The 25,857-nt window shown below is 54.9% G+C and overlaps 1 protein-coding gene and 1 long non-coding RNA gene across 2 annotated transcripts in view; both read left to right on the top strand.

Annotated features, from left to right (window-relative positions):
• Positions 1 to 25,857, top strand: part of IL10RA (interleukin 10 receptor subunit alpha) — a 95,925-nt gene that overhangs the window by 50,528 nt on the left and 19,540 nt on the right. The window lies entirely within an intron of this gene.
• On the top strand, positions 13,421 to 24,304 carry LOC147576942 (uncharacterized). The gene is made up of 3 exons (XR_015241322.1): positions 13,421 to 13,778; positions 22,686 to 22,907; positions 23,582 to 24,304. It is a non-coding gene; the product is annotated as an uncharacterized LOC147576942 (long non-coding RNA).

The raw sequence follows: 25,857 nt of genomic DNA, 5'->3' as shown, positions 1-25,857 counted from the left end.
TGCATTTGACCCCCAGGACAGAAATCAGCTAGGCACCAAGCCACATGAGCCCACACAGCAATCACCATCTGACGACATTGTTCAAAAGCCTACCTTTGATTCCAATATAAGAATGAGGGTAGGCAGAAACGGTCTCCAGACGGATCACCATCTCGCAGGACCTACAACAAGGCTGAGCGGTGGGGCCCTTGCTCTTTAAGTGACGCCACATGATTTGATGGCAGTCTTAGATTAGATGGATACAGTCTCTTTCCAAAGCGCACAGGAAGATAACCATCACCCTTTATGGTAATGGTAGGGTTTATGGAGGAGGAAACCTCAACAGCTTCTTAGTCCTGGTAACCAACTGCCCAGGCAGAAATGCAATCTTGCTATCAGCTGGTTCCCTGCCTACTCAGCCCTGGGCCTCAATACACCCCTGTGAAACACAGACCCCAGCTTAAGGCTTGAGTCAAGCTCTCTCCAAAATTTAGGCAAGTCAGGGCAAGTGGAGAGCAGGTGCCCCCAAATGCTTCAGAGTCCCCTAAGGATCCTTCCAAGAATGGAGCTACCTGGAACCCATTCCAAACCTGTCTACTCGAACTCTGCGGAGTGGGAGCCCAGGAATCAGTAGTTTTCAATAAGCCCCCAAGGGAACTCTCTTATAGGCAGACTGCCACCATTTGGGTGTGAAGGACAGCGCAATGGGTCCACCAAAGTCTATTATATGAGGGCACAGGGGGTTCCCAAAGAAAATCGTTCTGGTTACTTCACACCGAAGATGAAGAAGGTGAGAAAGTCATAGTGAATATACTTAAGGTTGGACACAAAGATGTTTAGGTTTGTAAATGTATTGTTTTCAGTGAGCCTTTAAGATAAACAGCTATTTAGGTTTCTTGATAGATTCTAGTCCCAAGAATACTTGGTTTTAATACTTCTCTGAGCAAGATAAAGTCAATGAGAAAGTTAGAAGCCAGCCCCACTTCTAATAAGTGAACGTTAGGAGCACGCGGACTACTGAGAGCTAGCCTCCACTTCCTCACGTGGCGATCTTGAGAGAAGGGATCCAATGGGTATCTGATGACAGAGACAGAGAAAACACAGACGGAGCCCTGGCCCTGAGCTAGGGTGGTAAGGTTGACATTCTAGGGCCTTCGTGACAAATGACACCAGAAGCTCTTGTGGTCCGAACAGAGCCTTGACGGTGTCTCACTAGAGCCAAAACATCATCTAGGGGGAGGCATACGACATACATCTGCAGCCAGTCTCAGCCAGTTTGAGGTATAAGCTGTGGTCACTCACCTTAGGGGACTCAAGGCCAAGGTGCCATTACATCAGCTTAAGTAAATGACTGCCGTGAGCTGAGGATCACTGTAGCCCTCCACCCCCATCCCGGGGCACCAGTTTTAGTGCCTAAGGTTTGTTGGACAGGGTCTGTGTCTTGGGACGTATGGAATGGAGACAGCATCCCTGAGTATTTCAAGACTTGTCAACGGTGTTTTAGGAGGTGGCTTTCGGGTTCAGACGGAACCTGGCCAAGGATTCCCCCACCGCCCCTCCACATCGGTCTTCCCCAGAGCGTGGGTGCACCCACGGGTGATCAGGAGGAGATTATGCCGGTGCCTGGTGCCATGTTTTTAATAGTCGTGCATGTATCTTAATGTGTTTAAGAAGAGAAATTAGCACAGCAGGTCTGGATTTTGTGGATTTCGTGAGTTAGGACAAGTTTCAAGAAACAAGAGATTCAATTCTTGCAAGTGAGCCAGGTTTAAGAAAAAAAATAAGCAACAGTACAAGTGGCTTGGGGGTAAGGCACAGGTGACAAAGTGGCTGGAAAACCACAGCTCTGGATTAAGCTTATGAGTAACGGCCGAACACCAGGCCAGCCCAGAAGACAGAGAGATGCCCGCTGGGAAGGAAAATGTCCTCAAGGAACAATATGCCACAGGCCCTGGGTAAGGTTAGGGAGGGGAAACCACCCCTCACATTTCCTTCCGCCCACAACTCATGCCTGCCTCCAAGCTGAAGAGCTGCAAAAAAGAACAAGTAAAAACCACAGCAGTTTGGTCAATAATCATAACGTGCTACTTTTGTAACAAGTATTATTTTAGCTTTAAAAAAAAAAAAAAAACAACAGTGCCGTTTCACTCAACTTTCCACGGGACATTGCAAGCAGCAGCCCTGGGGGCAACAGGAGACAAGTGTCTCCCTGATGCTGTTAGCAGGCTCTGGACATGAGAGCCCTACCTCAAGGGCAGGAGTGTGGCCACTGCCCCGGCATGAGCTGCAACGGGGACAACGCCACGGTGAGCCAGAGAAGGGAACAGCTCGGGCGGGGGGGGGGGGGGGGGGGGGGGGGGGGAGGGGCAGCAGGAGGTGGCCGAGAGGGCAGTCCACAAAGAGTGAAGGTAAACCGCCCTCGCCCTCTGGGAGCGTTTCAAAGGAAGCTGTAATCCTGTATTCTTGCATGTTTGTCCCATCTTTCTCCCGTGTGTGCGTGCGTGTGTGCGTGTGTGTGTGTGTGTGTGATTAATGGCCATTTATACTAGAGCATAATACAAATATAATTTATAAATACATAAATACCCAAGTGTATACTCAAAATGGCTTACGGGTGGGAGGTGGGATCAAAAAGCGGGCAGGATCTGACTCCACCTGCCCGGATTGCCATCAACACTTCCTCTGCGTAAACTGTATCTCCCCAACCAGATGCTGAGGGAGGGAGGGAGGGAGGGAGGGAGGGAGGGAGGGTTTGAGGAGTTGTTGGGGGCACCCGTCCCACTGAGTTCACACTACCTTCTGCTGCATCAGGGTCTCTAGGGACTGGAGGACCCAGGCTTCTCAGGAGCAAAGGGTTTAGGGAGGCTCTGTAAAGTCCATTCAGAGTCCCAGACGGAGCACAGAGCTTACCTTCCGAGGGACGTGCCCTGGAGCCCCAGCACACACTAGTGTGCAATCCTGGGTGAGCCACTGGGAACTTCAAGCTCATCTTCCGTCAAATGAAGAGCTAATAACTGATATGTATATGCCTTGTGGCACTGTTGAGAGACTCATACGAGGGAAGACAAAAGGGCTTTGGGAAATCACACAGCATTTTCTTTCTCCCAGGTATTATCCTAGGCATGGGGTGGCCCCAGAGGTCCCAAAGCTCCAAAGCCTGCAAAGAGCAGGTGCTGCAGGGCCAGCCAGGGGTACCTGCGCTGAGGCCCCTGCCCAAAGCCAGGCCCCTGCTCGAGTGGACCAGAAGTCATGCACAGCCCAGGCGAGCTAGAGCGCTGGCTCTCAGCCACTCATACCGACCATCAGCCACCTCTGCTGTCTCCAGGCTCCCGCAGCTTCTGGGAAAGTTCAAGGGCAAGGAGGCTTTCACTCTTTGACTCTTCTTGTTGATGTCTGCCAGATGTTTAGGGGGAGAAGGGAGGAGGGGAGACAGCTGACACACACACAGAGGCAGGTACTCATTCTGAGCACCCCAGGGGTCCTCTAGCCTCAGAGGTGATCCTTATCACCCAAGCCTCTTGCTTCCTGGCCACAGCACAGGCTGAGTCGTGCATGTTGCAGACAATACACTAAACTCGGGCTGTTTTGTATGGTTGCAGGTTCGGAGGCTTTGGGGTTTTCTGCATCTGGCCTTGAAGCATCTAGAAACACTTGAATCCTTGGGTGATCCCCCCCCCCTTTTCTCTCTCTTGTAGCCCTACTCACCCTGATGTGTACTAAACCCCACACCAGAGGCTCCCAAACCTTTGTGCAGCCTTTGGAGAAAATGTCTCCACTGACCTCCCCTGACCCATTCCCATCCTATTTCCTTAAGTCCCTGCCAAAGAACTTGTCCAGGAGCAGAAATACGCTTGGACTCCATATACTCCACCATTTCTGATCCTTGCCATTAGGAGAAGCAGGAGAGAGACAGAGAGAGAAGGCTCTACTCTACATTTTTGTGAAGATGGTCAGAGGTTCATCTCTGCCTGTGTCTGGGGCCAAGAATCAGGGCAGGTCAAAGCCACTGCTTTTCACTAAAGCTGATGGCACCAGAAGCAGAGAAACTGTCCTTCCCAGTTTTGTAAAGATGATGTCAGGCCTTTTCCTCTTCTCTGCTGACACCCTGAAATGTTCCGTGAGCTTCTCATGCACAGACACATGGCTGGCTGCTCGTCCATGTTCCCGTCTCCCCGCCCAGTTCCGTACCCGGAACAGGCAGATGCCGAAGCGAGCCGCGAGGACAAGGTGCGGCTGATTCAGCTCTATCCTTACGGGGCTCGCACAGTGTCTAACACAGCAGATGCTTAGTACTGCTTGCTTGATGAAAGCCGCTGGAATTAGCAGCCACCCCTCTCCTCGCCCTGCCCTGGCTGAGACGCCCAAATTAAATACAGGCTTCAAGCCACCTAGGAAATCTTGCAAATCAGTGCTGAGTCTCAGAGATCTGTTGCACGGGTGACAGCCTGAGATGGAGAGGTCACCCAGGTGTGAGCGCTCCCATCAGCCCAGGAAGGGGGTAAAGGTGAGAACGTGCTCTCACCACCATGTCGACACAGACGGGGTCAGAAAGGCGGTCAAGCTCCACCCTACCTGTGCGTATGCCTTTACCATCAAAACACAGCAAGACAGGAGAGTATCAAAGCCAGCCACATCATTTGTGGTTTCACTTCCATGGTGAATCATTGCCCTGTGCAGGTGCCCAAGAAGAACGATCTCGGGGTTAAGTATCTGTCGAGCTGACAGCGAGCCAGAGGCAACAGGGTGAAGCAGCGAGGGCGCCGAGCGTGAGGTCCACCCGCCAGGGTACAGCACGCCAGGTATCCTTGGGCCAATCATGAACCTTCTGCGGCGGGAACGGTTTACCTGCCCTTCACCCGGGTGCGGCGAGGTGTGAAAAGTGCTTGGGCCACAGAAAATGCTCCACACCTGTGAATTATTTAAGGCGTTAACCTGGACAGAGTTACAGACGCCCCATGGAAAAATTGTGGGCCACTATTTGCATAGACTGGGTATGAAAAGCCATCCCCAGCCCCCTCCCCCAGCAGAGCAGCACGGCCTCCCTGCCTCCAGGAGAGCCCCGGACTCTGGTTTCCTGAATCTGGTCCCGAACCACTGCCGGAGGCTCCGGGGCACCCGCGAAGGGAGGGAGAAAGCAGAAACTCTTTGCTGCCCGAGGGAAGCCAGCTGCTGAGGGCAGGCAGGAAATCTAAAAGGAAGCAGGGAAGATGTCACAGATGTGTCTCCCACGCACAGGGGGATTTTCCATGCAGCTAATAAGCTTAAGCCTCAGATCTCTCGCTTACGTGCACCCTTCCAAGCCCCTCTGCCCAGTTTGGTGTTCGTGTTCCAAGAAGCCTCCAAAACCTTAGAAGCTTCCGGCCCCACACAACCTGGATCTGCCCAGACTCCTCCCTCCCCATCTCGCCCCCAACCCAATAGCCAACACCCTCTGCCAGCCAGCCTCCTCCCAGCGGACATTCACCTGCCTAGCCAGCTTGGGTTCCTGCCTCCAGGCCCCAGCTCAGGACATTACCCTGCCGGGACTGCCTTTTCCCTAACTTTTTGGCCTGATGAACTCCTACTCACTCTTCAAGACCCACAGCAAATACTACCCACAGCGGGAAGCCTTTCCCCAAGTCGCAAGCAGAATCAACACTCGCCCCCACTGCACTCGGCATGTCCCTCTGTCACAGCACAGACACGCCACACGGAGACTGCAGTTTTGACGGTCAGACTCCCTGCCCAGACTGTGTGCTCCCCCACAACATCCACGTGGGCTTGTCTGACTCTACCTCCCCAGAGCCTGCTGGCTCAGAGCTGGCCCCACCTCCACCCCAGGTTCTCGGCAAATGCTTCTTACATCAATGAACCCACGAATGGCCCTCGTGCTAGGGACAATGACAGAGTGATTCTGAAAGGTGAGAGTTGAGTCCCGGTGTCCCATCTGCAGCCAATGCTCTCACATCTAGCCACCCCTCCTGGACACCTTATTGGCCAGCCCTGAGAAACCGTTCCTGGAGCCTGTGCGCCCTCTTGTGGCCGAAACGGCAACCAGCACCTCCTCTACCAGCATCTACACAGATGCCCGATCCCCACCCAGCGTGCTGTGTTTACCTGCGTCTTATTCACACGGAGGCTCAAGTCTGTAATTCCTTGGCCTGGAAGGGACTACAATAGGACTCATCTCACCTGTGGTCTCAAACACCCCGTCCGCCTTGGACCCGGTTCCCCCGACAGGGACGGTGGGCTCCATCCATTCAGGAGGGCTCAGAGAAGAAAAGGGAAGGGCGTCCCTGCTTCCTGTGTCTCTGGTCCAACATGCCCACCTGTGGCTTCCGGGGCCGGCCCGGCAGCCTGCGAATGAGCACCTCCAGGCCTAGCGCCTCCAAGACACCTGGAAGTCGTGCCAGGGAGGGTGGGCAAAGTCACACCCCACCTGCTGGTCTCTAAAGGAGCCCACCAGCGGCTCTATCCCAACTGCCTCCCTCCATCTGTACCACACGGTGCCACCCCCCACCCCAGCCCTGCCACCTGAAACCAGCAACAGCAAACCCCTGTGCTTTCTCCAGACTGTGATGCCAGTCACTGAGGCGTGCTTTCTGCCGGTGTCCCCCACCCTCCGTCCCGCCAATTAAATATAGTCATTTCTCTATCTTCCCTACTCCTGAAGAAGTCAGAGTCTGAGACTAACCACCCACCCACACACTCTACCCAGTTCACTTATATCCTCCTTTTCGCACCATTTTATGACTGCCTACAAAATGCCACTTAACAATCACCTCTCCCAGGAAGTCCTCCTTGATTACTCAATAATCATATGGCACTGTTTTGATGCACAGGAATAAGAGAGCCCCAGACCTTGGTGGGGGAGACAGAGGGGCAGAGGTGATATTACAGTGGTTATTACAGGGCAGCTGATGTTTTAAGAGGTGAGCAGGGGGGCTCTAAGGGCACTGAGGGCTGCACAGACCCGATCCGAGGGTGGTGTCACAGAAGTGTTCCCGGATGAGGTGACATGTGCAGAGTTGGAAAGGACGACTAAGTCACCAGCTGCCATGCAGAGGAGGTGATGAAAGAAGGCGCTCTAAGCTCAAGGAAACGAGAGGCAGGAGAGACGGACACTGAAGGTTCAGTGTGGTCAGAGGCTTTGAGGGTCAAGTCGTGGCCAAGGGCAGGTCACCAGGGGCCTTGCTGCTGAGAGAGATGCTGGGAGCCCGGTCCAGGGCAGGCCAGGTGGGGAGGCAGCCCAGTCTGGCAATCAGCTCCATGCAAGTAAGGAAGGGGGGACAACCCTGAGATGCTGATGTGGGCAACAGGGGACGGCAGTCCGCTCACAGCAGAAGGCAATTTCGTTCTGCCCTGTTGGATTCCAGGTACCTTTGGACCTTCAAGAGAGGTCTCCCGGGCAACGGAAATACGGATTTATCGCTTAGGACAATTCTCTGGACTAGACAACTTAATTCGGGAGAGAGCAGCACCCAGGTGACAGATGCAACCTTGGAAGTGGATGAAGTCCCCAGGGAGAGGATACAAGCAAGAAAGGCAGGGCCGGGGCGCCTGGGTGGCGCAGTCGGTTAAGCGTCCGACTTCAGCCAGGTCACGATCTCGCGGTCCGTGAGTTCGAGCCCCGCGTCAGGCTCTGGGCTGATGGCTCAGAGCCTGGAGCCTGTTTCCGACTCTGTGTCTCCCTCTCTCTCTGCCCCTCCCCCGTTCATGCTCTGTCTCTCTCTGTCCCAAAAATAAATAAACGTTGAAAAAAAAAAAATTAAAAAAAAAAGAAAGGCAGGGCCACAGTGGGAGCCCGAAGGAATGCCAACCACCAGGTGAAGGAGACAGAAAAGATCATCCAACCAGGAGGCGACAGGGATCACGGTAGCAGAAAGTCTCCAGGGCGGCAGGCAATCTCTGCAGAGAAGTGCGGCGAGGCCATCATGCACTTGGCAGTGGTCACAACACCAAGGACGTCAGGCCTCAGCGGGAGCAGTCCCGGCAGAAGGAAGGAAGGGAGCGGGGCCAGACCACGTGGGTGGCAGCGAACGTGGGCAGAAGGGGTGCCCGAGAGCGGGGCACCACAGAAAGACCACGTGTTTCCACGAGAAGAGGGGGCTGACCTCTCTCCCCCTGGCTGAGCAGTGAGGGGAAGGGAAGCCACCTGGCAGCGGTTAGAGCTGGACATAGAGTCCAGGGAGTTGACAGGAGGAGGCCTGGATGATGCTACACGCCGTAGAAAGGGGTGCTGGAGACCTGGATGGCTAATTAATGCTTGGAGAGGGGGGTTCAGAAGGCTTTGAAAGGATGAAGAACTTTCTGCTGCAACCGAAGGAAAGTTACAGAGGGTTTTGGACACAGATCCGTCTGTGGTTGTGCGAGGGGTGAAGAGAGGCAAGGAACCGAAGGTCTCTACTGCCCCTGTGCGGTCCCAACACTGGTTGAGAGGACTGGGGGAGCGGGCAGCATGCTGGGGAACCTGAGAGCCCTGAAAGTTCGACAGAGCCACCATGGGGAGAGTGCCGGTCATGGATATGGAGAGGGGTCGTCGGGGGCGGGGACAGGTCAGCCGGGAGGTGGGAGACGATGCTGTTGCTGTGGTCACGTCCCCAAGGCTGAAGTTTTCCAGCATCCCACGTGCAGGTGTGAGCAGGTGGAGGGCCGGCATTTGGCTGGCCAGGTGTTGGCAGGAGAGAGGTGTGCTGAGGGCACTGGCCTTGGGGGCTGGGTGGGGGAGGATAGAGGGCAAAGGCAAGAAGGGGCTGCCGGGTTGAGAGAGACTGGACGGTCCGGGAGCTGGATCTTTAGGACACTGAGGAGCAGGCGTGATGAGGACGAGGGAGTGGGAGGGGGGAGGACAAGAGAGCAAGGCGGGAGGACGGACAGCTGGCGCCTGAGTTTCACCAGGCCAAGAAGACACCGAGCCGTGGGCAACATGGCGGGCAGCGGGGCTGAGGCCTAGGTGAAGGTTTCTCAAGAATTGGGGGGGGGGGGGGAGCGCTAAGGTGCCAGTCAAGGAAGCATCCGTTCACGTCACCCGGGGAGGGGGGCTGGACTTAGAGACGTCAGACTCTTCCTTGAAAGAGTGACGGGGTCAGCACTGGGAGACACGACAGGAGGGGTCACGGATGGTTCTGCCCAAAGGCTCGAAGTCCCAGACGCGAAAGGGTTTTATTTCACGTGGCCTTGGGAGGTAGAAACGTTCAGGCAGTGACAACAGTGAGCTGGAAGAATACTGCCCCCTCGTCTTCCCTCCTGCCTCCTCGAACACGACGAGCGGAAGACTAACCACTGGCTGTGGACAAAAAGCAGCCAAGGGTCCTCAGGTTTGAGTTTGGGAAAGGCAAGGGGTCTTTCAGAGAAATGTTGAGAACACAGGGTCTTTCTCCCAGAATGGGGAGGAGGAGGAAGGGGAGGAGGAACTCAGAGCAGCATGGAGAGAAGAGAGCTGCGGTCAGCCTGCACCTAGCACTTAAATTTGGATGACGGGGACAGAAGGCCAGGGGACAACTGGCCAGAACTCTAACTTCAGAACAGACTGAGGCCCCTGAGGACAGAGGCCTGGGAATACCTGCCGGACGGCACACCCTTCCCATGGGTTTCTAAACTGAACGCGCCGGGGAGAGGTTACGGCCCCCACCTCCCCCAAGAAATCCCAGTCACAGGTCTCAGGACCAGCCAGGCTCCAGCCCCCCGTGCCTAGAACTCCAAAGGAGCAGCAGACCACGTTCCTGGGGCCACCCATGCCTCTCCAGAAAGAGCTGCTGTTGTCTTGTCCATCCAAGGGAACGGCCTCCCCATCACTCCCCAACCACATCCGGGTTGCATGGAACCTTGATTTGCTCCACCCCTCTCCTCCCCATCCAACCTCACACACACACACACACACACACACACACACGTGCGTGCACACGCGCGCACACGCTCCAGTCAATCAACTTGGCACCAACTTCCCCCCCCCCCACCTTGCCCTCCCGGCAGTCTGAGGGCATGCCGTCACTAGGATGATTAAGAACAGAAAAGAAGATGAGCACTCACCCTGGCAAAGCACAGGGCTCAGGCCTCCTGCCCGACTTCCCACTGCTCAAGGCACAGAGACCTGAAGCATCTATGTCTTAAAGGCAAGGCCTACACACGCAGCCATCCATCAAAACCAATGGTCCCTTGCAAGGGGCCAACCTGTTGGAAGGGAGGCAGATGTGAATCAGGCCCGAAGTCACTCCGATCTCCCTTTTTCCAGTAATCCCCCATAACCTCTGCTCTGTGGCGCAATTTTTGTGGAATTAAATGCGAACGGCTTCAAAATAAATAATGACATTTCCATCTTCAGCTGATCCAAGCTGATCGTTTGACAGCTGGCCACAAGAGCGGAGAGATCACAGGCAGGAGATTAAACGCTATTGACCCTATGGCCTAGCTGGAGGCTGGTTCTCCCCAGTTAGAACTGTTGTAATGGTTTTTAAAAATATCTCAGGCACCCGTGCCCTGGGGGGCCAGCCACTCTGTTATGGGGGCTGTTACACTGGAGGCCAAGAGAGGAGGGCCCCAGAAGCAGAGGGGCCACCCTCCTGGGCTCCCTTCTGCCAGGTCCCTCTCAGGGCTTCCCTGTAGCCCCCAGGGTGGTGGTCCACTGCCCCCTTTCCTAGGTCTTCCCCTCCTTCCATTCAGGTCTCTCTCTTCCTAGCCCAATCTCGGGTTTAGTGTTCACCCCAGGGCCAGGGCTGGAAAGGAACCCATGGAGGAGGTGACGCAGGCCTGGGCACCTGTGGGCAGGGTCTGGCAGCCATGACATGGGCACAAGGAGAAACGACAGACCTCAGGAAGGGGTGCCCAATGTGTGGGTGAGAGGCAAGGGTCAGGGACCAAAGTGGCGTGAGTGCAGAATCCTGGAAGAAGAGCTTGAAATAGGGACCAAACCAGAAACCCACTTGCAAGAACGCAAGAAAACACACATTGAGGAAACTCGGGTATAGGCATGTCTATTAAAGAGAGTCAGGGAGGGATGCCTGGGTGGCTCAGTCAGTTAAGCATCTGACTCAATCTCAGCTCAGGGCATGATCTCTTGGTTCGTGGGTTCGAGCCCCGTGTCGGACTCTGTGCTGACAGTGCGGAGCCTGCTTGGGATTCTGTCTCCCCCTCCATCTGCCTCTCCCCTGCTCTCTAAAGAAATAGATAAATAAAACTTGGGGGGAAAAAAGGGACAGAGTTGAGGAGCCAAGAGTGGGGATTCTCTCTCTCTCTCTCCCTCTTCCTGCCCCTCCCCTGCTCTCTCTCAAAATAAATAAATAAAACTTTTAAAAACAGAGAGAGAGAGAGAGAGTTGGGGAGCCAAGAGCTGGGGTAGGGGTAGGGCTGGGTCCACCTCAGACTCCAGGACAGGAGTACAGTGTGTGTTCTGCCTCTGGGCAAGAAGGTTCTGGAATCTGACCACGAGCCCAGACTTAGGGACTTGGGGAAGAAACGGGGTGTGGACGCCCTTCTGCAGAAGAGGTACTAATGACTTCAGAGTATCCCCCCCCCCCAACTTCCCTGAACATAGAGCAGAGAACTGTGCTTCTGAGGTTTCGCTGGTAACTCTAGGGAAGCAGGAGAGGTCAAAATAGGGCACTTTACAATTTGAACAGACATGTCGCCAGAGGCCCAGGCATCGTTGGGGTGAGGCTGCTCTCACGGGGCCAGGTCCTTATCTCAGAGGCAGGGCCCTCCCAGCGCCAAGCCCTCAGACTGGTTTGGGTCCTGGCTCTGGTACTTACTGGGGCGTCACCTCCCTCATCTGGGTCAACGAGTGGCCTTAGAAGGCCCACCTCACGGAGCACTTTAAGGCTTAAATCAGAAAACCTGTCGAAGAATTTTGCCAGCTGCCAAGCACTGCACAAACGTTTGCCCCCAGTGATGAAAATATAAAAGGGGCATCTGGGTGGCTCCGTCGGTGAAGTGTCTGACTTCAGCTCAGGTCATGATCTCTTGGTTCGTGAGTTCGAGCCCCGCGTCGGGCTCTGTGCTGACAGCTGGGAGCCTGCTTCAGATTCTGCGTCACCCTCTCTCTGCTGCTCCCCAGCTCATGCTCTGTCTCTCTCAAAAATAAACATACATGGAAGGAAGGAAGGAAGGAAGGGAGGGAGGGAGGGAGGGAGGGAGGAGGAAGGGAGGAAGAAAGGAAGGAAGGAAGGAAATATAAAAATAGGAGTTCCATTCCCAGGACAAGCAAAATGATGGGCCTTTGGGTGCACCGGGGCACCATCGGGATGCCCCAGTCCCCGGGCCTTCTAGATGTAGTTCTAGCTCTATTCCTTTGCTGCTCTGCCTGGAAAAGCAGTCTGGATGGCCCCACTCACTTCGGGCCCAGATGAAACCTTGGAGTGTCGTTGGGAGCCTCTGGATTTGGGGGCCCAAGGGGAGGTGCTCAGGCCCTGCTGGGTAAGATGATCAGTGTCCGCCCCCCTCCCGCCCCACTCCCTGTCTGGCAGGGAAAGCGGAAGGGGAATACCGGCCCCATGAAGCAAGCGAAAACCCTGCAGGCCCAGAAGGTGGAGAAAAATGCGATTAGCGTTTTATCTCTGCACCCCGAGCCTGGGAGCCGTGTCTGCATGCCCGCCTCTGTGGGACGAGGGGCAAACGCAGCCAGGACCTTGTGTGTCCACTCCGGCGCCTCTCCCCGGGGAGCCTGCCTCGAGTCTGCGCCCAGAGCCCAGACATCTCCTCTCCTGACCGCCCTGCAGAGCCGGGAGGCGGAGGGAGGCTGAGGCTCTCCTCCAGCAACAGGAGTCCCAGCCCCTTTCCGTGCTCCGAGTGCGAACACCCTCTCCCACTTCCCCCACAGCCCTCTTGCAATTGACTCCTGGTGCTGATGACAGCCCTGGGAAATGTTAAAATAAGATGTGGTGGCTCTGGAAGGCATGAGTCAGGGTTGGGCAGCAGCCAAAGCTGCCACCAGTCTCCCTTCCCCAGCTGCCGGCGGACTCTGGACAGGGAGCCGGCAGCCCCAGGAAGCATTCGTGGTGGAGACGCAGAGGTGGCTGCCTCACTTCCCTCCCAAGCTTAGGGTCCTCTGTGCCCCTGCGTCCCAGGTGGGGCAAAAGCAGCTGCCATTGGCTGGCTGGAGCCCCAGCCCCGGGCCTACAGAGGGTCCCTCTTTTCTTCACCTCTAGCAAATCACCTTCTCCCCTCTCTTCCTCTGGTTCCCTGCCAGCTCCCGGTCCCCTGGAATGCTGGTTCCAATCTGGCTTCCAAATCTCCTTTCAGCCAGACACCGGCCCTCACATCACCTCCCCTCCTGCTCGGCTGCCCTCATTCTTTGGATCCCTAGGCTGACACTCCCGCCGGCCCTTCACCTTCCCTTACTGATCCCAGAACGAGGGACGGAGCGACCACCTCCACGCTACAAATCCAGCCCCGTGTCCTGCAGATGCAGCGGTCCTGGCTACAGGTTTGGGGGAGTCCAGCGGGGAGGCCCCTGGGCCAGCAGAGCCCCCCAGAGATGCCGCCCCCCCGCCCCCGAGGCACTGGCCGGTGCCAGCACGTGGCCCGAGCCCCGCTTGTCCAGACCCGGGGCTCCTCACACCGCCTTCTCAGGGGCAGACGCACACCGCCCACGTCCAGGGGGGGTGACTCAGGCTGTACTTGGGCCCGGGCTCCGAGCCCAGCATCGCCCCCACCCCCTCTGAGAAGAGAAGGGTGAAGAGACCAGGCTCTTGGCCTCCAGAGCCTTGCCGCAAACCCCGGACCCGAGCGCGGCTTCCCATCTACAAAGCGGAGGAAGGAACGCCCGCCTGGCGAGACCGCTGGCAACACTGGGTGCCATATTCACGCGACGCGTTCAGCAGAGTCTGGTGAGTTCTCACTCGACAAGCAGCATTTCTTGCTGTGGTTATGCCAACGTATTGATTTTTTAAAATAGTTACTCCAGGGACCAGCAGGATGAGTCCCCACCTCAGGTGACCTCCTTCCTGGCATCAGGGTCCCATGGAAGCCAAATCAGTAACTGGGCACCAAATGAACACACAAACAGATCAAGGGAAGGGGTGGGGGGGGCGTGTGAGGGAAATTTTCTCTCTGAAAAGGCCCCGCAGCCTCCACTAGGGCTCCACCACAGTTCCTCTCCATCAGGAACCTACCAGCATCCCCCACTCCCAGGCCCTGTCCTCTGACCTGGGTTTGTTCAGAGCCACGCAGCTTATTTCCTGTGCACCCGGGATCCCCCTTGTGACGACGCCTTCTCTGTCTAGACGCGTGTCACCGACTAAAGCCAGAGTAGGCCCCTGCTCCCTGGGCCTCTGAGATGCCGTTTCTCTTCCCATTATGAGTTGGCTTCAGAAAACCAGCCCTCAGTATTCAGAAGCTTCACCGCTTTTGCAGCCCACGGCCCGGCTGTCGGGGTGCAGGCGTGTGCCGCTTGCCACGCACAGGGTGTGACGGTTACGAAGGGCTTCACCCCACGCACTGCCTCGGCCCCGGTTTATTATGACCCAGTCTTCCCGCTCTGCACTGTAAGTGCAGACCATCCGGCACGCGGGCTCATGGTTCTGTTCCATTGCAGGGAAAAGCAAGTCGAGAGAAGCAGCCAGGAAGGACTACTGCATGAAGGCAGACACCCCTTTGGTTCACAGGGGCCGGGACCACGGGTCAGCCTGGCTCCTCTCCAGACCCTGCCTGAGGGCCCCCTGCCCAGCAGAAGCAATGGTGACACTGCCTCTGACCCCTTCCCGCGGCCCAGCTGGGTGTCGGGAATGGAGACCCGGCAGCTGGCTGGGGCTCTGGCCCCTTTGATTCTGCAACTGAGAAACGGGCAGGTGGTGGGGGGAGAAGGAAGGCAGAGCCAAGCGCTTTATCCAAGCAGGCCTCTCTCCATCCCTCCCTCCGCACCGCCCCCCCCCCACCCCTCGCCCTCTGTCTCGTCCACGTCTCTGCGCTTCTGCCTTCTCACCGCCTTCTGTTTTCCTGTCCATGGCCCTCACTTCCCGTCTCAATAATGATCTTTCCGTTTCTTTCAGCGGGGAAGGAATTTCCTAGATACCTTTCCTCTCTCCTTCCTGTTTCTGTTTCTCTTCCTCTCTCCTCTTCATTTTTCTTCCTTCATTCCTAACTCTGCTTCATTCTCTTGCTTCCCACCCCCCCATCTGTTCTTCTCTTCTTTTCCCTGCCAAAGGAAAATACTAAAACGGAAGAAGACAACCAAAAGCCTCCCGTCCATGTCACACACCCTGCCCCCCAAACACACAGAGCCCGGGATCCCACCAGACGGGCAAGCTGGTAGTTCCACATGCCGTCCTCAGAGGCGTCACCGACAAAACCACTAGCCTTCTCCGTGTCAAGCCCCGGGTGGACCCTCAGACAAGCACATCCTGACCGGGGACAGCCCAGAAATTGCAACTCAGAAATGACCGGACTCAGAAATGACGGCCCCCCGCGGAGCCTCAGTGACCCAACACCTATCCCAGCCTTGGCACCTGCTTGGCACCCACGCCCCCTCCTGCCCCACCAGGCTCCTCCCCTGCCCTTCACTTTGCTTATCTTCGCACCAGAAGATGAGAGCAAGGGCACACCCAGCCTCATCAGGCTTTCCCAATTACTTTTGCCTGAAGCCCCATGAGTAGGAGCCTGCCCACAGCCTAAGACGGCTCAGAAGAGGAAGAAAACAAGGGGAACCTACACTTTGGGTGGTTCCCAGAAATACGATATGGAAGAGGTCTGACCCCTGGGAAGGCCAGAGACTGGACAGGAGACACCAGTACTGCCTTATGAACTCATCACGTTTGAACTCACTGCATTTCCTTCAAGCACTCATTCACCTGGGCCCTGCCTGGGCGAGGGGTGCCCGCAGCCCAAGACCCCCAGAAGCCTGACCAAGCAGGATAGCTCCACCCACCGCTCTCACGGGCATCTCTGACTCAACCTGCTTGAATCCAGACTCTTTATCTCCCTCCCCACACTCACCCCTCACCGCCATCTGCCACCTCGGTCAACGGTACCACTATCCGCCCACAGTCACTCAGAGAGCCGGGGCTCACCCTGGATCCTCCCCCTGCCGTGTTTTCCAAACTTATTGGTCACCGAGTCCAGTTCACGTGTAAAATTTCCCTCTCCTCTCCTGTCCCCTTCACCTGGGTTCAGGACCTCATCTTCGCTCACCTGGACTTCTGCAAAAGCCCTTCTTATCCTCTCTTCCCCAGTCTCTCATTCCACCACTGCCAGGTAAGGGCTTCCGAAATGAACCAAACAAGTCATTGTCCTGCTTCAACAGCTTCCACTGGCTCCTTACTGCCTAGAGCCATGATGTCCAAACTACTTTGACTGCTGTGTCTAATCAAACAGATGCTGGTATCCATCCCTAAGGTGTATATTTTTATTTGTGTCTGTGCACTTACATGTGCCATCATCCCCGCCAGTATCTAAAAGACCACAAACCTTTAGGGAAAGAATATTACTGACATCAGGAGATTTGAATCTATGTTGCCAATTACCTAGGTAATTTTGACTATTTCTGGTCTGGCTTCCACTGGTTACAATTGGATTGTTACCACTTTTAACTCAGGATGGAAAGAGGACAAGGGGCCCTTTGAGAGCAGGCTGGGGTGGGGGAGGGAGCAACAGCCTTGCCAAGTTCTTGCTGTCTGGCTTGCGCTTGGGTGACCCACCCTCTCTCCAGCCCCCAGTGTCTTTCCAGGAAACTTGTTGAGCCCTTGTCCATTGTGTGAGGGTCAGCTAAAGTCAGATAAGAGCACCCATAAATCCACTGCAGGAACAGATGTAAATATGTTACAATGTGCTAACAGGGAGGAGGCAAGGAGACCCTGTCGATTTCATGGAACCCCTCACCCCATTTACCTCCGACCCTCCCTGACGGAGGCAACATGCACGGCATAGGGGCTAAGGGCAGGCACCAGGGTCAACCCATACAGTAAATATTCGAGAAGCTCAAATTCTTTTTTTTTTTTTTTTTAAAAAAACGCTTATAAATAGAGGCTTCGATTTTTTTCCTCCTCTCCCAGTGGATCATCTTGCATAATCCCAGGGCTCAAAAACCCTAGTTTGAGAACTTCTAGTGTATACAAAAGGTCTGCGTCCAAATTCCTCATTTTGTGTAAAGGTCCCGCCAAAGAAGATGTCTTGTAACTTTCTCATAATCGGGGCTATGGAGGATTTATGTTCCCAGCACGAGGCTGGCGTGGAGCAGGTGTTCAGTAAATATTTGTGGAATTAATAGCTGGTTCCCCAAACACATACAGCCTCCTCTCTGGGCTGTGAATGTTCTTTTCCCCCTTAGAGCCCGGACTCTTTCACTTAGCAAGTCCTTGTTCAGCCTCATAAGCTCAACTCAAATGTTACCTCCTCTGGGGAGGCTGCCCAGACCTCGGGCTCTGTTTGTTCTTTCAGTACAGTATCTTCCTGCAGATCAGAGGGCGAGGTCTGGACCAGGTCACCCCCACCCACCCAATCACTCGCCACCCACCTCTCCACCCCCCTCTACCCTGGTCAAGAGATGTGGAGGCAGGGAAGGCACTTCATCTGAGTGTCCCCAGTGCCCAGCACACTGTAGGTTCTCAGTCAATGTCTGATGAATCAGAGATTCACAGAGCCAGGAATGAGGTCAAGGGATGGTCCAGGCCAGAGACTTCCAGACTCAAGAACTTTGGTTCAGGGCAACAGGCAGGGAGAAGATGAGGGCCAAGGGAAATGGCGTGGGGAACATCCAGGACCATGTCTGCATGGTGAACCTCATGAAGTCTGCTCACTGATGGCATTCCATGCGAGACACGAAGCCTACTTGGAGAAGTAGGGACCCCGGGCGAGGGAGTGAGCACTGGAGGCACCGTGGCGGCACCTGCAACCCCACGGAGGCCAGGGAGCCTCAAGGAGCCAAGCAACCTCTCCCCCAAGCATCGCTCTGCGGCCAAAAGCACTCAGTCGCGGGAGAGGCACCAGCACCATCATTAAATGATGGCGTGGGGGACCTGCCAAAGCCCGGACAAAGGCAATCTAAAAGCATTTCCTGCTTCCAACTGGGCCAACCCAACGAACTCACTTGTTAATGGACCCCCATCAACACCGGCAGCCACAAAGAAGCCTCAGCCACCCCCAACCCCTCCCCCAGGGGGCCCTTCTGGTTCTGCGCCAGCATCCTGCACCAGCTTGGGTCCCAGGCCAGCCCGCCCGGTATGGGCTGTGGGCTGATAGGCCAGTCACCTCCGTTCTGCAGCCATCATGGGAACCGGAAGACGGAGCCTGCAAGGCTCTTAGGACGACAGCGACCGCGGTACCCACTGCAGGTAGCACAAGGCAAAACGCGAAGTGCAAAGCCAGAGAGAACACGTCTCCTCCTTCTCTCCATCCTCCCTGGCCCTGTGGACCAAGCAGTGATTGAGGCTTTCTCCATCTTTCACCTCAACTACTACGACCAATTCTTCCCCACCTCCCTCCTCTGCCCTGTGCCGCTGCCAGAATCACCTTCCCCTGTGGCAGGAGTTGTGTTTTCAGCTACTTTTACCCGAGCAGCGTTTAAGCGCCTTTCGCGTGCACGTGCCAAACTGGGGCTGCAGGTATAAAGATACATGCGGCCCCTCCTAGGAAGTGCTGCGCAGGGTCCCTAAGTACTTAAGGCTGTTGTACAAGGTCACTAAGCTGGGACTCGAACTGGTCACCACCCCAACTCCATCGCCCCTCGCTTGCCCCCCCTTCCCTCCCAGCCCACCTTCAGCACAAGGACTAGCAGCAGAAGTCCCGGCATAAAAAAGGCTGTCCAGGGGCGATGACAGAAACAGGCAGAGGATAGGACTCAAACATCTCCAACCATCCGGCTCAATGGCTTTGGGGGAGGAAGTGCCTTTTGATAGGGCAGGAGGGTCACTTCCCTGCTCAATATTTCCCTTTAGGTGGCAGTGTGAGCAAGCTCAGAGCCTCCCCCTGCCCAGGAGGGCCTCCCCCCTGCCCAGGAGGGCCTCCCCCCTGCCCAGGAGGGCCTCCTCCCCCAGCAGGCCTACCTCAGGAGAAACCAGCCCAGAACCCCAGACAAACAGCCAGCCAGTACTGGTCCAGCCTAGACTTGAAGGCCAAAAGCAAGAGCCAGCACAGCCCCAAGCCTCCGGCCTGAGCCCACCAGTCCCAAGCTGCGAGAAAAAAAAGCCCACTCCCAATGCGCGATGGCCACATTGCCTACCCCCTCCCCCAGACATCATCTCACCCGGATGCAGGACGCTTGGTGTAGCTGACGTGGTACAAGTTACGTTGGGGCAAAAAAAAGCCAGAGCCAAATAGGAGCAGACAAGTGAATTTGCTGCAATAAATGTAATCTAGGTCAGGGATCAAAACTCCTGTCCACAGAGGACACGAGCTGCCAGGACTTAGCTGTTCTGTGTGTATAATCCTCAAGGACACAGGGCAACTCTAGAGGAAAGAGGAAGAACACAGAGAAGAAAAAGACCTGGGAGCTGCCGCTGTGTTCCTTTCCTGGCGCGACAGTGACAAATGAGGTGGCCTAATCGATAGAGACCTAGGGTTACATAGTTCTGGAGGCTGGAGGTCTGAAATTAAGATGCTGGCAGGGCCAGGCTCCCTCTGAAGCCTCTAGGGGAGGATCCTTCCTTGACTCCTCCAGCTTCCGGTGGCCCCAGGTGTTCCTCCACTTGTGGCTGCACCTCCCCATCTCTGCCCACCCCCCCATATCAGTCTTCCCCCAATCCCTCCGTCTTCACATCTTCTATCCTCCGTGCATGTCCATCCCTGTCTCTTCTAATGAATCGTGTTGGATTCAAGGCCCATCCTTCTCCAACAGGACCTAATCTTAACTAACAACATCTACCTACGTGGACCCTGCTTCCCAATAAGGTCGCATTCTGAGCATGCGGGTGAACATGAATTGCTAAAGGACACTATCCCACCCAGCAAAAAGCTATCCTGCCCGGTTGTCAACAAAAGGCAGAAGAAGAAAGTACCATGTGAAGGGGTTTGGGACGGGTCAGTTCCAGGTGGACGTCCTAGTGGCCCCGGCCAAGTCACTCCGCTTCTCTGAGCCTCAGTTCTCTGGTCAACTGCACAAGGTCGTTTTGAAGGTCACATAAGAAAAAGCTTGGTTACTGCAAAGCTCTGTACCGGGAAACACGGGTGATGTTTCCCTCAACAATGCCAGGTAAGACACCACCGATACTCTGCCTGCCTCCTTTCTAGGTCCACGGTTCCTACATTCCAGAATACCCTCTGCAACTGTGGGACCAATCTCGCATGAGCCACGAGCCGGCTCCCTGGGTGAACTGGGAGCGCCTGCCCTGATCACACGAACGCGCATTGGCCAACGTACCTCTGCACAAAGTCAAAGCTGGATCATGTTGTGATTCAGGGCTTCTAGACGGCACCCTTAAGCAGCTGGGCCACAGGGAATCGGGGGTGTTGTCCTGTGAAGCCTCCGCCTGGTTCACAGAGGCAGTGAGGTGCAGAACGAGCCCAGAGAAGGAGCCCAGCACAGCGTGAACAAAGCCCGGCGAAGCTCTCAGAACCGAGAGGGGGCGCAGCTGCGGGACAGTCCAGCCCTTCCCCCAGCGGGCGGAGGGATCTACATCCGGGTCCTTGAAATTCACAAGGCCTTTACTCAAGCTAGTCACTTACCTCGCCTGCCTGCGCTCAGGGGTGGGCGGAGCCTCCCGACCCACGTTGTTCCCCCAAGTTCCCCACCCGCGTTGCTCCCCCGTGTTCCCAGCCACCTTGCGGGGCAGACCGTGAAGAGACTCAAAAGGGGTAAGGGTCCCTCCCTCACCCACACAACTGGCAGAAGATGCGGCTGGAACGTGAGTTACCAACACGTACTGTTCATGAAGCTTTAAAGAATGAACGACGTGCACAGAATACAGGGCCCACGGTAATCAAAAAAACACATTCTAAGAGTGACGATTCATCAACCCACAACTGAAATCATCCTCATTTTCCTTCACCGGCAGTATTTCCATGGCACCTACTGTGTGCCGCGTCCTCCCGTAAGCACTTTCTCGACGTTAAGTCACTTAACCCTCACAGCCGCCCCAGAAGGTGGGGCTTATTTATTGCCACCCACTTCAGAGATTTGGAAAGTGAGACAGAGAGGGGTTAAATAACGTGCCGAAGGTGACATAGCTGGAAAGTGACAGAGCCATTAAAGTTAAGATGTAACGCCCACAAGGGGCTCCTGGGTGGCTCAGTCGGTTAAGCTTCCAGCTTCGGCTCAGGTCATGATGTCCCGGTTTGGGGGTTCAAGCCCCAGGTCGGGCTCTGTGCTGACAGCTAGGAGCTTGGAGCCCTCCTTGGATTCTGTGTCTCCCTTTCTCTCTGCTCCTCCCCTGCTCACTCGCTGTCTCTCTCTCTCTCTCTCTCCTTCAAAAATAAACAAACATTCAACAAAGAAAAGATTTTAAAAAGATGTAACACCATGCATGGTGATTATTCCGTGTACAAGCTGGGAATACAAATGTAGTAAAGTTTTCATCTATACAATTTAATTTCTAACCATGCTCTTAAAAAAAAAAAAATCATGCAAGTTCTATATGTTCATGGTCTCAGACGCATAGCAGTTAGGACGAAAGGCAATGTCGCCCACCCCATCAGCCTCCCTATTTCTTTCAACCACAAGCAACTCCAGGGTAAAGTTCAGAGCATCTTCTAGAGACACCTGAAAAGAAAGGCTGGACTCGGCAATAATGGGAAATTCAGTCTTTGCCTAATTTGTGGGGAGAAGGCCGAATGGCAAGGTATTTTTCTGAGACCAATTTCAAATACATGGGCAATGTGGAAACTGTCCCCAGGGACGGCCCAGAGTTCTGGGGCAACGGGGGCGTGAGTGGCTTTTCAAGGGCCCTGGAGAACTGCCGAGGCCCTTGCAGACTCTCTCCACGGCCCATGCAGGACCCAACCATGCATGAAAAAGTGGAAAAGGCCCAGGTGTCCTAGGTGACACAAGCCTGGGGCACAGCCCTCTCTGGGCCTCAGTTTCCCCCTTTGTAAAGATTTTTTAATGTTTGAGAGCAAAACAGAGCACAAGCGCAGGAAGGGCAGAGAGCGAGGAAGACACAGAACCTGAAGCAGGTCCAGGCTCTGAGCTGTAGCACAGGGCCTGATGCGGGGCTTGAACCTGTGAACTGTGAGATCATGACCTGGGCCGAAGTTGGACACTTCTGACTGAGCCACCCAGGCACCCCTCCCTCTTTATAAAACGGAGGTAACGGAAGCACCCACATCCTAGGGTGGCTCCAAGGTCTGAATAAGGTAATGCAATTTCTTTACACGGACATAAAAGCCTGGCACACAGGAACACGTTACATGTTAGCGATGTTTTACTTCCGCAGCTTTATTGAACCAAACGTGACCTGTTGTTCTGTCAGATACTCCTGTCTGCCCCCACTCCCTACCCTCAAGCCTGACGGGGATTGATCCCAGCAAGGACCCCAAGACAAGGCAGCTCCCACCCGAACAGATCAGCCACAGTTAGGGATTCTCGATGTCCCCGGTTCCTCTTTGGTGCAGACATGTGAGGCTTCATTCCACAGCGTTGGGGCCTAAACCATGTCTGGGAGAAGGGTTGGTTAGCCGTGAAAATCCTCTCCCAAAAGTTAGCGAATCCACAGAGAGCCACACTTGCACATCTCACGGTGAGCCAAGGCGTCCCTTCTGTCCCCACAGACACACACTGCCTCCCCCATCCGCCTCATTTCAGAGCCACTTGGCTTGGATGCTATGGGCCGTTGCTGGCACATACCCACCGTCTGCGTCCTTGTCCACAGAACTTCCCGGGAGAGGTCCCAACAGAGGGTCTGTCGCTGAAACCGAGCTCAAATTACTTGGGCTCAGAGGAAAGAACCATAGGCTCTGCTGGCTGGAAGGAACCCCAGAGGTTCATCGATGGCAAGCTCCAGTCTCTAAATTCAGCTCACTCCAGAAATAACAGCCTCTACCCACTCCCAAGCGTGGGAAGAGTTCGGGAACAGCATTTCTGAAACTTCAAGGTACATACGAATCTCCCAGGGATCTTGTCATACAGATCCTGAGTCCATAGGTCTGTCGGGGCAAGGGGGGGGGGGGGTGGGGGTTCTGCCTCTCTAACAATCTCCCAGGTGATGCACGGATGCTGGTGGCTCCACAGACACACCTGGAGCAGGAAGGATCTGGAAGGCCTGCTGCCCTCAGAAGCTCCTGCTTGCATAGCAGGCGTGCAGGGCGTGGGCAGACTGAGCTTCCCAAGGCACAAGCTGTGTATTTTTTCCAACTACGGATCGAACCACAGTGCTGTTTACCACCACAGAAAATAATTGTTGGATGGATGAGTGGATGGTTGCCGATACGAAGGTCGAATGTGCCATCAGAACAACTAGCAAATTAATACACTGTCCTAAAAATTGCATATCCAAGTAAAAATGTCCTGGGGGAAAATGAAGGAAGAGGGAAGGAAGGCAGGAGAGAAAGAGGGAAAGAGGGAAGGGAGGGAGGGAGGGAGGGAGGGAGGGAGGGAGGGAGGGAGGGGAGGGAAGGAAGGAAGGAAGAAAGAGGGAGGAAGAAGAGGTCGAGTGGGGAGCTAAGGCTGCCCCTGGACAAATGGGGGGGGTCCAGGGGTAGCCCCCTGCCTGGGCCCTGGGAGGTGTGGGCTCCCTGCTCACTCCAGCCTCTGTGCCTCCCCCTGTAGATTCTGCAAGCCTCTTCCCCAGGTATCACAACATCCCCGTCTCTCCTCGGGCTCCCAGACCCACCTGGAAGCTGGTCCCAGAGCTGAGCCAGCAGGGTTGGATAATCCTCCCTCCAACACGTCACACCCAGCAGCACTCTTGTGCAGCACTCTTTCCTGTTCATCACCTGAGTGCCCGGCAAGGTGATTCAAAACCTGGGGCCAGATGTTTAGACTGGCATATAGGGGATTCCAGCCCAGGGAAAGCCTGTGCAGGATGGCCCATCGGCCCCTCATAATCTGACTGTGGAAGTTCTTTTGAAAAGGGAAGCACCTGCCTAGGTCTTTGCAGCCTGTCCCTTGAAGCCACCTGTTCTAAGGTCATAGCCACTTCACTCCAAACTTCCAATTCTAAAGCCCGCTGCCCTAACATGCACCCCCATGTTTAAAGCAGCACTAATGACAACAGCCAAAGTATGGAAAGAACCCAAATGTCCATCGACTGATCAATGAATAAAAAGATGTGGTACACGTACACAATGGAATATTACTTGGCGATCAAGAAGAATGAAATCTTGCCATTTGCAACAACATGGATGGAACTAGAGGGTATTATGCTCAGTAAAATCCATCAGTCAAAGACAATATCATGTGATTTCACTCACGTGTGGAATTTAAGATACAAAACAGATGAACGTAAGGGAAGCCAAAGTAATATAAAAACATAAGAACAAAACATAAGAAACTTAAACACAGAGAACAAACTGAGGGTTGCTGGCGGGGTGTGGGATGGGGGGGAAGAACTAAAGGGGGGATGGGGCATTAAGGGGAACACTTGGTGGGACAAGTACTGGGTGTTACGTGTAAGTGATCAATCGCTAAATTCTATTCCTGAAATTATTATACACTGTATGTTAACTGACTTGTTAAATTTTAAAAAAATAAATAAATAAAGCGGGGCACCTGGGTGGCTCAGTCGGTTAAGCGTCCAACTTCAGCTCAGGTCACAATCTTGCGGTTCGTGGGTTTGAGCCCCACGTCGGGCTCTGTGCTGACAGCTCAGAGTCTGGAGCCTGCTTGGGATTCTGTGTCTCCCAGTCTCTTTCTGCGCCTCCCCCACTCGCTGTCTCTCTCTCTGTCTCATTCTCTCAAAAATAAATATTAAAAAACCCCTTTAAAATAAATAAATAAAGCATAAAACACTCATAATAAATGAATGAATGAATGAATGGCCCATTGCCCTAGATGGGAAAAGGGCTGGTGCCATACTGGCCCAAGAGACCCTCCAGACCAGCCTTGGGTCTCTGCTGCTCAGAGACAAGTCCAAGGCCATACCACACTGAGCAGCAGTAGTGGAGCCAACAATCAGTTAAAACTATCCTCCCGCTCAGACGTCACTACAGTCATCCAGGCGCCATATTTCCCCAGACCGTGGACTTAGGGCGCTAGAGACACTTGAACTACCATCAGCCCGTCCACACGGGGAACCAGATTCAAGTCCCAACTCTGCCAAAACCTCGGTGTGATTTGGGGGCCGGTCACTTCCTGTGCACGAGCTCGGATTTCCTCGACTGGCGACACAGAACGTCCCTCACACGGTTGCACGTGGACGGCAAGCGTGCCATCGCTGGAAGGGACGAGGCACATGTCCACCCTGGACTGGTCTCCAGGAGGCATTGAGCGTCTGGATTTGTTCGGAATCTGGCGCTAATTTACTGTGGGATCTGAGCTATGTGGCTTCGCCTCTCTGGAATTTCATTTCCTCGCCCACAAAATGGAGAGATGGGAGAAGACAGTCACCCAGGTTCCTTCTAGCTCCCTGGCTCTGTGGGTCAAGGCTTCACCTTGTATATCCCCTGGCCAGGGGCCAACTCAGGCCAAGATATTCAAATAGGTAATAACCGGTGAGGCGGGGCGAGAAACCCTTGGGAGGGATGCTGGCAGGGACGTTGGGCATGAGTCCCGCGCGGGCCAGGTCCGCGCCGGGGGTGGGGGGGGACAAGGGACGGGGTAGAAACAGCCCCATGTGCTTTCCGATCCTGTTGCTCCACACGTGGCAACGAGCCAGTTCCGCTGAGCGCCCCACTCTCCTCCACCTCCCCGCATGGTGGGTCAAAAGCACCCACGCATGGAGAAGTCACGCAACCTGGAGAGAGAGAGCGCGAGCGAGCGAGCGCGCACGCCTCCGGACATCTCCGCCAGCCAGCACCGGGCTGGGGGGGGGGGGGGGGATGTCATTCAGGCGGGAAGGCTTTTTGCAACATCTTAGGTGTGTCACCTGCTCAGGGGCCAAAGGC

Source organism: Puma concolor, chromosome D1 (assembly GCF_028749965.1).
Source record: "Puma concolor isolate L17-30 chromosome D1, mPumCon1.1.hap2, whole genome shotgun sequence".
NCBI classification, from domain to species: Eukaryota; Metazoa; Chordata; class Mammalia; order Carnivora; family Felidae; genus Puma; species Puma concolor.
Note: the sequence above shows the minus strand (reverse complement) of the source record. Positions and strands in the feature narration are given on the sequence as shown.